At 48.4% G+C, this 12,561-nt stretch overlaps 1 pseudogene; it reads left to right on the plus strand.

The window, feature by feature from the left end:
* The window catches only part of LOC112238660, a 53,415-nt pseudogene extending 41,908 nt beyond the window's left edge, over positions 1–11,507 (plus strand).
* Positions 11,508–12,561: the final 1,054 nt, after the last annotated feature.

The following is a 12,561-nucleotide window of genomic DNA, read 5'->3' on the forward strand; positions in this document are numbered from 1 at the left end:
TTCAAAAGTGAAGCTCACAGCAGCTGTACAGCAGCTGTAACTCTGCTGTATGATTGGTTAGTAACAATCTTCTCAGCTGAGTGATTGGTCATTAACTCTGTTCTCTGGTCTGTGATTGGTGTCCAGGAATGGCAGGACTACCGTCTGACTTGGGTCCCTGAGGAGTTTGATGGCATGGAGAAGGTCAGACTGCCTTCCAAACACATCTGGCTGCCCGACGTTGTGCTGTATAACAAGTGAGTTACACACACACACACACACACACACACACACACACACACACACACATCTGGCTCCCCGATGTTGTTCTGTATAACAAGTGAGTCACACACACACACACACACACACACACATCTGGCTGCCCGATATTGTGCTGTATAAAAGTGAGTTACACACACACAATGTCATACTATTTGGAATCCACAAATCACATTACAGTGAAGAAGGATCCAAACATTTTAAAGACACGGATATCTGGACACTTATAGATACAGAAAGCACCTCCTTCTCCAAACAGCTAAGCTGTCCATGACCGCTGACACAGAGCAGTACCTTGGTAGCAGCGTTGCCTTTGTCCTCTGCTGGCCGGTAATCTGAAGGCCACATACTGTCAGCCTAAGTACATGGCCGAGACTCCCAAATATCAGCGCCACAAGTTTGCAGTGATAACCAAGGCTGTTGAGGCATGACACTATGGGCTAGTGCTTCAGCAACTGTCTGCTCTACATAGGAGTCAAAAGAGCAACCAACTTCCACACACACACACACACGCACACACACACACACACACACACACACACACACACACACACACACACACACACACACACACAGTACAGCATTGTTTCTCAACTCGTCTTCTAGTCCCTATCTTATCGTAGTCTCTTAGCCCGGTGTAAGTTATCTTATCGGAGTGTCTTAACCCTGTGTAAGCTATCTTATCAGTGAAAGTGAACTGTCTGGCCTCGATCTCCTCTTTCTCTAATGCCATCTTACAATGATTAACCAACCGGTGGGGGCTAAACGGATCTACTTACCCCCCCCTCCACAGCCCCCACATTAACACAGTCAGTCACAAACTAATGGGTTCCATTGATTTAATTCCTTACGAAGGGTAATCAATATCTTGATCTTCCTCCATTGCTCTCTTTCTTTGTTCCCTACCTGAGTTATTTGACCTGTTCCCTACCTGAGCTATTGGACCCGTTCCCTACCTGAGGTAGTTGACCCCTTCCCTACCTGAGGGTAGTTGACCCCTTCCCTACCTGAGGTATTTGACCCCTTCCCTACCTGAGGTATTTGACCCGTTCCCTACCTGAGATATTTGACCCGTTCCCTACCTGAGTTCTTTGACCCCTTCCCTACCTGAGTTCTTTGACCCCTTCCCTACCTGAGGCATTTGACCCCTTCCCTACCTGAGGCATTTGACCCCTTCCCTACCTGAGGCATTTGACCCCTTCCCTACCTGAGGCATTGGACTTGTTCCCTACCTGAGGTATTTGACTTTTTCCCTGCCTGAGGCATTTGACCTCTTCCCTACCTGAGGTATTTGACCCGTTCCGTACCTGAGGTATTTGACCCGTTCCATACCTGAGGCATTTGACCCCTTCCCTACCTGAGGCATTTGACCCCTTCCCTACCTGAGGCATTTGACCCCTTCCCTACCTGAGGCATTTGACCCCTTCCCTACCTGAGGCATTTGACCCCTTCCCTACCTGAGGCAGTTGACCCGTTCCCTACCTGAGTTCTTTGACCGCTTCCCTACCTGAGGTATTTGACCCGTTCCCTACCTGAGATCTTTGACCCCTTCCCTACCTGAGTTTTTGACCCCTTCCCTACCTGAGTTCTTTGACCCTTTCCCTACCTGGGTTCTTTGACCCCTTCCCTACCTGAGTTCTTGACCCCTTCCCTACCTGAGTTCTTTGACCCCTTCCCTACCTGAGTTCTTTGACCCCTTCCCTACCTGAGTTCTTTGACCCCTTCCCTACCTGAGGCATTTGACCCCTTCCCTACCTGAGGCATTTGACCCCTTCCCTACCTGAGACATTTGACCTCTTCCCTACCTGAGGCATTTAACCCCTTCCCTACCTGAGGGATTTGACCCGTTTTCTACCTGAGGCATTTGACCCCTTCCCTACCTGAGGTATTTGACTTGTTCCCTACCTGAGGCATTTGACCCCTTCCCTACCTGAGGTATTTAACCCATCCCTACCTGAGGCATTTGACCCCTTCCCTACCTGAGGCATTTGACCCCTTCCCTACCTGAGGCATTGGACTTGTTCCCTACCTGAGGTATTTGACTTGTTCCCTGCCTGAGGCATTTGACCCCTTCCCTACCTGAGATATTTGACCCGTTCCGTACCTGAGGTATTTGACCCGTTCCATACATGAGGCATTTGACCCCTTCCCTACCTGAGGCATTTGACCCCTTCCCTACCTGAGGCATTTGACCCATTCCCTACCTGAGGCAGTTGACCCGTTCCCTACCTGGGTCTTTGACCGCTTCCCTACCTGAGGTATTTGACCCGTTCCCTACCTGAGATCTTTGACCCCTTCCCTACCTGAGTTTTTGACCCTTCCCTACCTGAGTTCTTTGACCCCTTCCCTACCTGGGTTCTTTGACCCCTTCCCTACCTGAGTTCTTTGACCCCTTCCCTACCTGAGTTCTTTGACCCCTTCCCTACCTGAGTTCTTTGACCCCTACCCTACCTGAGTTCTTTGACCCCTTCCCTACCTGAGGCATTTGACCCCTTCCCTACCTGAGGCATTTGACCCCTTCCCTACCTGAGGCATTTGACCCCTTCCCTACCTGAGGGATTTGACCCGTTTTCTACCTGAGGCATTTGACCTCTTCCCTACCTGAGGCATTTGACCCCTTCCCTACCTGAGGTATTTGACCCGTTTTCTACCTGAGGGATTTGACCCCTTCCCTACCTGAGTTCTCTTGACTTGTTCTAGCTGTGTCCAGGTTAAGGAAGGATGATGTTTACCTGAGCAATGACCAGCATGTTTATATAAGGAGTGTGTGTCTTACTTTGCAGTCCTGATACACATCACACCCTCGTCTGTCTGACCTTCTCCATATTTCTGTTGTCGGAATGTGTGTGTGTGTGTGTGTGTGTGTGTGTGAGAGAGATATCTTCTGTGGTCATCTTACCTGGCTGTCTGTAACAGTAGAGCCTTACCTGTCCTGCCCCTGTCACCCAGTCCTGTCTGTGTGAGATGTGGCTGAGGCTGTGTGATAAAGGATCTGTAGTGAGACTGGAGGAAATCTAATGAGACACACAGAGAGCTGAAGTTACATTTACACCCATTTATAGGAGAAACCGTCTCGCTCTTTTCTGCTCATTTTAATCTGTATGTATTACTAATTTGTTTTCAAAGATGTGATAGATTTAAAAGGGCATGCATTTTACATACTATATTTTAATATCTAAAATCCTTCCAATAGTCTAACGTTCTCTCTCTTTCCACCCCTCCTTCCTTAGTGCTGACGGAATGTACGAGGTCTCCTTCTACTCCAACGCGGTGGTCTCCCATGACGGCAGTATCTTCTGGCTGCCTCCAGCCATCTACAAGTCAGCCTGTAAGATCGAGGTCAAACACTTCCCCTTCGACCAGCAGAACTGCACCATGAGGTTCCGCTCCTGGACCTACGACCGCACAGAGATCGACCTGATCCTGAGGTCCGACGTGGCCAGCATGGACGACTTCACACCCAGCGGAGAGTGGGACATCATCGCCCTGCCGGGGCGCCGCAACGAGAACCCTGCCGACCCCACCTACGTAGACATCACTTATGACTTCATCATCCGCAGGAAACCTCTGTTCTACACCATCAACCTCATCATCCCCTGTGTCCTCATCACTTCTCTGGCTATCTTAGTGTTCTATCTGCCCTCTGACTGTGGAGAGAAGATGACCCTGTGTATCTCTGTCCTGCTGGCCCTCACTGTGTTCCTCCTGCTGATCTCTAAGATCGTCCCCCCCACCTCCCTGGACGTTCCTCTGGTCGGGAAGTACCTGATGTTCACCATGGTCCTGGTGACCTTCTCTATTGTCACCAGTGTGTGTGTTCTCAACGTGCACCACCGCTCACCCACCACACACACCATGCCCCCTGGGTCAAGCTGGTGTTCCTCAACAAATTGCCTGCGCTGCTCTTCATGCGCCAGCCCCAGAACAGCTGCGGCGTCAGAAGCTGCGCCAGCGACGGAGGGGCCAGGAGCAGAGGGAGGGGGCAGGGATGGGGGCTCCGCCGGGGGCTGATGGTGGGCCTGGGGCTGGGGGCGGAGGAGGGGGTGGCACGGATAGCAACGACCCTGCACGTGTTACGTGAACCGGGCGTCGGTGAAACAGTTTGTAGGGGAGCTGGGAGGGGGCGCGGGGGAGGAGGGTCGATGGAGGGGCTGAACGGGCTGAGGGAAGACAGGGAGGGGGGGCAGGGGAACCGGCCCAGAGGGAAACAGGTAGGAGGGGGCCCAGCCCTGACCCAGGCCGTGCTAGGACAAGCCTGCCCTGGGTTGGAGGAGGCTGTCGACGGGGTCCGCTTCATTGCCAACCACATGAAGACTGAAGACGACGACCAGAGTGTGAGTAACGTAGAAATACATCATTTATTCACCATTCACTACAACTATACAGTGGGGCAAAAAAGTATTTAGTCAGCCACCAATTGTGCAAGTACTCCCACTTAAAAAGATGAGAGAGGCCTGTAATTTTCATCATAGGTACATTTCAACTATGACAGACAAAATTAGAAAACAAATCCAGAAAATCACATTGTAGGATTTTTAATGAATTGATCTGCAAATTATGGTGGAAAATAAGTATTTGGTCAAGAACAAAAGTTTATCTCAATACTTTGTTATATACCCTTTGTTGGCAATGACAGAGGTCAAACGTTTTCTGTAAGTCTTCACAAGGTTTTCACACACTGTTGCTGGTATTTTGGCCCATTCCTCCATGCAGATCTCCTCTAGAGCAGTGATGTTTTGGGGCTGTTGCTGGGCAACACAGACTTTCAACTTCCTCCAAAGATTTTCTATGGGGTTGAGATCTATAGACTGGCTAGGCCACTCCAGGACCTTTAAATGCTTCTTACGAAGCCACTCCTTCGTTGCCCGGGCGGTGTGTTTGGGATCATTATCATGCTGAAAGACCCAGCCACGTTTCATTTTCAATGCCCTTGCTGATGGAAGGAGGTTTTCACTCAAAATCTCACGATACATGGCCGCATTCATTCTTTCCTTTACACGGATCAGTCGTCCTGGTCCCTTTGCAGATAAACAGCCCCAAAGCGTGATGTTTCCATGCCTCACAGTAGGTATGGTGTTCTTTGGATGCAACTCAGCATTCTTTATCCTCCAAACACGACGAGTTGAGTTTTTACCAAAATGTTCTATTTTGGTTTCATCTGACCGTATGACATTCTCCCAATCTTCTTCTGGATCATCCAAATGCTCTCTAGCAAACTTCAGACGGGCCTGGACATGTACTGGCTTAAGCAGGGGGACACGTCTGGCACAGCAGGATTTGAGTCCCTGGCGGCGTAGTGTGTTACTGATGGTAGGCTTTGTTACTTTGGTCCCAGCTCTCTGCAGGCCATTCACTGGGATTTTTGCTCACCGTTCTTGTGATCATTTTGACCCCACGGGGTGAGATCTTGCGTGGAGCCCCAGATCGAGGGAGATTATCAGTGGTCTTGTATGTCTTCCATTTCCTAATAATTGCTCCCACAGTTGATTTCTTCAAACCAAGCTGCTTACCTATTGCAGATTCAGTCTTCCCAGCCTGGTGCAGGTCTACAATTTTGTTTCTGGTGTCCTTTGACAGCTCTTTGGTCTTGGCCATAGTGGAGTTTGGAGTGTGACTGTTTGAGGTTGTGGACAGGTGTCTTTTATACTGATAACAAGTTCAAACAGGTGCCATTAATACAGGTAACGAGTGGATGAAAAAGGAGCCTCTTAAAAAGAAGTTACAGGTCTGTGAGAGCCAGAAATCTTGCTTGTTTGTAGGTGACCAAATATTTATTTTCCACCATAATTTGCATATAAATTCATAAAAAATCCTACAATGTGATTTTCTGGATTTTTTTTCTAATTTTGTCTGTCATAGTTGAAGTCTACCTAAGATGAAAATTACAGGCCTCTCTCATCTTTTTAAGTGGGAGAACTTGCACAATTGGTGGCTGACTAAATACCTTTTTTGCCCCACTGTATATCACATTATATACACTGCTCAAAAAAATAAAGGGAACACTTAAACAACACAATGTAACTCCAAGTCAATCACACTGTCCACTTAGGAAGCAACACTGATTGACAATACATTTCACATGCTGTTGTGCAAATGGAATAGACAACAGGTGTAAATTATAGGCAATTAGCAAGACACCCCCAATAAAGGAGTGGTTCTGCAGGTGGTGACCACAGACAACTTCTCAGTTCCTATGCTTCCTGGCTGATGTTTTTGGTCACTTTTGAATGCTGGCGGTTCTTTCACTCTAGTGGTAGCATGAGACGGAGTCTACAACCCACACAAGTGGCTCAGGTAGTGCAGCTCATCCAGGATAGCACATCAATGCGAGCTGTGGCAAGAAGGTTTGCTGTGTCTGTCAGCGTAGTGTCCAGAGCATGGAGGCGCTACCAGGAGACAGGCCAGTACATCAGGAGACGTGGAGGAGGCCGTAGGAGGGCAACAACCCAGCAGCAGGACCGCTACCTCCACCTTTGTGCAAGGAGGATTAGGAGGAGCACTGCCAGAGCCCTGCAAAATGACCTCCAGCAGGCCACAAATGTGCATGTGTCTGCTCAAATGGTCAGAAACAGACTCCATGAGGGTGGTATGAGGTCCCGACGTCCACAGGTGTGGGTTGTGCTTACAGCCCAACACCGTGCAAGACGTTTGGCATTTGCCAGAGAACACCAAGATGGGCAAATTCACCACCGGCGCCCTGTGCTCTTCACAGATGAAAGCAGGTTCACACTGAGCACATGTGACAGACGTGACAGTCTGAAGATGCCGTGGAGAACGTTCTGCTGCCTGCAACATCCTCCAGCATGACCGGTTTGGCGGTGGGTCAGTCATGGTGTGGGGTGGCATTTCTTTGGGGTGCCGCACAGCCCTCCATGTGCTCGCCAGAGGTAGCCTGACTGCCATTAGGTACCGAGATGAGATCCTCAGACCCCTTGTGAGACCATATGCTGGTGCGGTTGGCCCTGGGTTCCTCCTAATGCAAGACAATGCTAGACCTCATGTGGCTGGTGTGTGTCAGCAGTTCCTGCAAGAGGAAGGCATTGACGCTATGGACTGGTCCGCCCCTTCCCCAGACCTGAATCCAATTGAGCACATCTGGGACATCATGTCTCGCTCCATCCACCAACGCCACGTTGCCCCACAGACTGTCCAGGAGTTGGCGGATGCTTTAGTCCAGGTCTGGGAGGAGATCCCTCAGGAAACCATCCGCCACCTCATCAGGAGCATGCCCAGGCGTTGTAGGGAGGTCATACAGGCACGTGGAGGCCACACACACTACTGAGCCTAATTTTGACTTGTTTTAAGGACATTACATCAAAGTTGGATCAGCCTGTAGTGTGGTTTTCCACTTTAATTTTGAGTGTGACTCCAAATCCAGACCTCCATGGGTTGATAAATTTGATTTCCATTGATAATTTTTGTGTGATTTTGTTGTCAGCACATTCAACTATGTGAAGAAAAAAGTATTTAATAAGAATATTTCATTCATTCAGATCTAGGATGTGTTATTTTTAGTGTTCCCTGTATTTTTTTGAGCAGTGTATATGATGTCTTGACCCTGTTCTGCCATACACATCATAGAATGTTACTTACACTCGGCCATATATCTACACTTATTCACAGCAGATAGGCCTGTTTCGAGACGGTATTGTTTTGAACATTCGTTTTAGGACTGATGCCTAGCACGCTACTCCATGCATTGTCAATAAGCGCTGATGAAGATTTCATGCAAAGTGCATTATAGTGGCTTGGAAATACAATGACATTCAAAAGGAGGCAAATAATTATTAGGAAAACCTTTGGTCATCATTTTGATGTTGCCAGATTGACATTAAATGCAGTATAACGTTAGCTAGCTAGCTAAGATTGAGGGGAGGCCACCGGATTTTAACTAGCTAACGTTAGCATTGCTAGCTAATGACTTCATTGCCGTCTGTTTGAAGTACATTTGATGACATGATAATGATGTCAAAGTTGTGTCCTACTAAATATTTGCCCACTTTAGCAATATAATCATATTTCCAGTCCACTATAGTGTAATTTAGACTAAACAGTCAATTGCCACTTTTCAGAATGACTGGGCTTATTACAACTTTTGGGCACCACTATGGTGGAGGGCGGCTTGAGAACGTTCATAACAATGGCATGGAGTGACGGAGGTGCAACCTATGAATAGCTACCACCTACTGCTACATTCTAGAGAGAATAACTATGGGTGAATGGTTATGAATTCATGGGCTACACTTGTTCTGCTCTGAATATTTAACACAGTTTTAATCTTAGCTACTGTATGATATCAGCATTGTGAGTGAATAAAACAGGGCTCTCCCAATGTAGGAGTAGAGGAGTAGAAAGAGAGGAGGATGAACGACAGAGGGGGGGATTTTTCCTTCAGTGGGCAGGGATGCCTGAAAGCATGGAGAGGGAGGAAAGAATATTCTCCTGGAATGAGAGACCCTGGCATAGTGAATTAACAGTCCTTGTAATTCTGTCCATCAGCGCCACTCATCATCTCCATGGTTACCGTCCATTTCCATGCCGACCACTTTTAAGACCCACCTGATCCTTCTTTCACTTCAGGTCCTCCCTTCACATACACATATTCCAAAACATGCATCCTGTTTGCAATAAGGCACTAAAGTAATACTTTTTTTGTCCTGAATACAAAGCGTTGTGTTTGGGGCTTATCCGACATAACACATCACTGAGTACCACTCTTCATATTTTCAAGCATGGTGGTGGCTGCATCATGTTATGGGTATGCTTGTCATCGGCAGGACTAGGGAGTTTTTTTTAGGATAAAAATAAATGGAATAGAGGTAAACCTGGTTCAGTCTGCTTTCCAACAGACACTGGGAGACAAATTCACCTTTCAGCAGGACAATAACCTAAAACCCAATGTCAAAAAATCTATGGCAAGACTTGAAAATGACCAACAACCAACTTGACAGAGCCTCAAAAGCATGCTCAAGCAGCAGAGTCGATATCCACGCTTATAAACCCAGGGTCATTACACTACTTGTGTAAACAAGATACTGTATATTAGTGTTTTATTTTTCATAGATATTTTACAAATGTTAGAATTGTTCTTCCATTTTGACATTTGAGTATTTTGTGTAGATCGTTCACAAAAAAATGACAATTAAATCCATTTGAATCCTATCTTGTAACACAACAATAAGTGGAAAAAGTCAAAGGTGTGAATACTTTTAGTAAGAACTGTATTTATGTAAACCTCTGCCTACACCCTCTTCAGGTGAGCGAGGACTGGAAGTATGTTGCCATGGTGATCGACCGTCTCTTCCTGTGGATCTTTATAATTGTGTGTGTGTCCGGAACGGTCGGGATGTTCCTCCAGCCACTGTTCCAGAACTACACTGCCAAGACCATCACCAACACCAATGGCTGACCAGCCAGGTGCCCAGCAGCATCGATGGACACCGCCCCGACCCAATCAGCACAGCAGGACAGGGGCAGGAGGGAGGGACCTGCCCAGCAGGGGAAGTGGGTTTTATTAAGTCTGTGGAACTAAATTGGACAGGAGCCACACCTGTTAACCTTTATAGCCTTTCTACTGAATTGTTCTGAACTGAAGAACTAAACTTAACACCAACATCGTATTAAAGATCGTTTTTTTTCCAGAGGAGGGATAAATGGATGGACAACTCTTCCCTTTTTCCCAGAGGAAGGTGGAGTTATGCCTCTCCTCTCTCCCTCTGAGTGACAAGCAGCAGAAGCCAATCAGGGAGAGAGGACAATCTCTAAATTGTTTGACATCCTGTAGAACGCTATGCCAGCCAATCAATGCTCTTCATTCCAAGCTGACTGTGCAAGCTTACTGAGAGTATATTGTCGCACCTTAACTGGTACAGAACCTAATGCTTCAGTAACAGAACCTTGATTGGAAACTGTGTCAACCAATCGGGAAAATGTAAAGGCAAGTGGGGGGTTGTCAAGGTCCATAATTGTTTTTCCAAGCCACTTCTGTTAAGCCAACTGATAGTACAGTACAGTATATTTTACCATAGCATAGCAGTGTACCACAGTATAGCTTTAAATATAGTATTATTGCGATTTCTCTGTGTCTGTTCCTGAGAGAAAGGTAGGGTACAGTGGTTTGTTGTATGATTCTCTGCGCTTTTAAACAAGAATGTGATATTACCTGTACTACACAGCCTGTGACGTGCACGCTAACACTATATGAGGAGAAGAGACAGATTGTGAAGAAGAGAGATGAAAGAGAGAGAGGGATATTGACAGAGAGGTAGATGGAATGAGATGAAGTAGTTATAGTGAATCCCAAACCGCCCCCTCGCCAATACCAACTCCCTCCGTTGTCACGTGTTGCTGACGAAGCTCCAAGGGTGACTTCCAGAGAGTGGCGATGGGATCAATAAACCCACCGGGACCAGTCTCTGAATCAGACATAAACACATGCACGTGGTATATAATTAGACACGCCTCTCCATTTTTTACAATTCAATTGTGCTAACTTCAGACGTATAGCAGTGAGTGTCGGGATAGTACGTCGCTCTGAAGCCTGCATCCGTGCTGGCTAGGTCGAAGTGGCTCTAGGAGGATCTAATTAGTCCCTACACCCCCATAATATTCACTCCCTCAGCTTTAGTACACTTGTGCAAATGGCAGAGGTGGAGAGGCAGGGGGTGAAGGGGCAGGGGGTGATTTGGGATTCAATCTTAGAGAAAGATAAAGGTGTAGGATGTCTGCGTATACAGCTCTATTGGGATAATAGCAGCTTGTGCCATAGGGTACAGTTGCAAGGGATGAGTCTAGATTCAGTAAGTTCCTGGGAAACTGAGATTGGGTTGAGCCAAGATGGAGTAAATTCCCTCTTTTTACAGTTTTTTAAATTTATTTAACCTTTATTTAACTGGGCAAGTCAGTTAAAGAACAAATTCTTATGTTCAATGACGGCCTAGGAACAGTGGGTTAACTGCCTGTTCAGGGGCAGAACGACAGATTAGTACCTTGTCAGCTCAGTTGAGCCATGATTGCACAAAATTGTGTGGTTGAATATAGAACTGACAGATGATATGTATTGTTGGAATAAGGATGTTTTCTCACGAAATGTAAGCTATTGTGTGTTATGAATGTTTGCACAAATGTTAATTTCTGTCATCACTGTGATTCTCATTATCAGAGTAAGACAGTGTCTCACTCTGTCCTCTCTTCCTTTCCTCCCTCTCTCCTCCCCCCCTTCCCCCTCCTGTCCTCCCCTCCTTCTCCCTCTCTCCTCTCCTCCTTCTTCCTCATGTCCTCCCCTCCTTCCCCCTCCTGCCCTCTCCTCCTTCACCCTCTCTCCTCCCCTCCTTCTCACTCCTGTCCTCCCCTCCTTCTCCCTCTCTCATCTCCTCCTTCCTCCTCATGTCCTCCCCTCCTTCCCCCTCCTGCCCTCTCCCTCCTTCCCCCTCGCTCCTCCCCTCCTTCCCCCTCCTGTCCTCTCCTTCTTCCCCCTCCTGTTCTCTCCTCCTGTCCTTCCCTCCTTCCCCTTCTCTCCTCTCCTCCTTCCCCCTCCTGCCCTCTCCTCCCCCTCCTTCCCCCTCCTGTCCTCCCCTCCTTCTCCCTCGCTCCTCTCCTCCTTCCCCCTCCATCCCCCACCTGTCCTTCCTCCTTCCCCCACCTGTCCTCCCTCCTTCCCCCTCTCTCTCCCCTCCTTCCCCCTCCTGTCCTCTCCTCCTGTCCTTCCCTCCTTCCCCTTCTCGCCTCTCCTCCTTCCCCCTCTCTCCTCCCCTCCTTCCCCCTCCTGTCCTCTCCTCCTGTCCTTCCCTCCTTCCCCTTCTCTCCTCTCCTCCTTCCCCCTCCTGCCCTCTCCTCCTTCCCCCTCCTGCCCTCTCCTCCTTCCCCCTCTCTCCTCCCCTCCTCCCCTCCTTCCCCCTCCTGTCCTCCCCTCCTTCTCCCTCGCTCCTCTCCTCCTTCCCCCTCCTGTCCTCTCCTCCTTCCCCCTGTCCTCTCATCCTGTCCTTCCCTCCTTCCCCCTCTCTCCTCTCCTCCTTCCCCCTCCTATCCTCCCTCTCTCAGATTGTGTTGTGCTCTGTAGCTGACTCTCTCCTCTCCTCCTTCCCCCTCCTGTCCTCTCCTCCTTCCCCCTCCTGTCCTCTCCTCCTGTCCTTCCCTGTTTCCCCTTCGCTCCTCTCCTCCTTCCCCCTCCTGTCCTCCCTCTCTCAGATTGTGTTGTGCTCTGTAGCTGACTCTCTCCTCTCCTCCTTCCGCCTCCTGTCCTCCCTCTCTCAGATTGTGTTGTGCTCTGTAGCTGACTCTCTCCTCTCCTCCTTCCACCTCCTG

This window comes from Oncorhynchus tshawytscha, linkage group LG03 (genome assembly GCF_018296145.1).
Source record: "Oncorhynchus tshawytscha isolate Ot180627B linkage group LG03, Otsh_v2.0, whole genome shotgun sequence".
Taxonomy (NCBI): domain Eukaryota; kingdom Metazoa; phylum Chordata; class Actinopteri; order Salmoniformes; family Salmonidae; genus Oncorhynchus; species Oncorhynchus tshawytscha.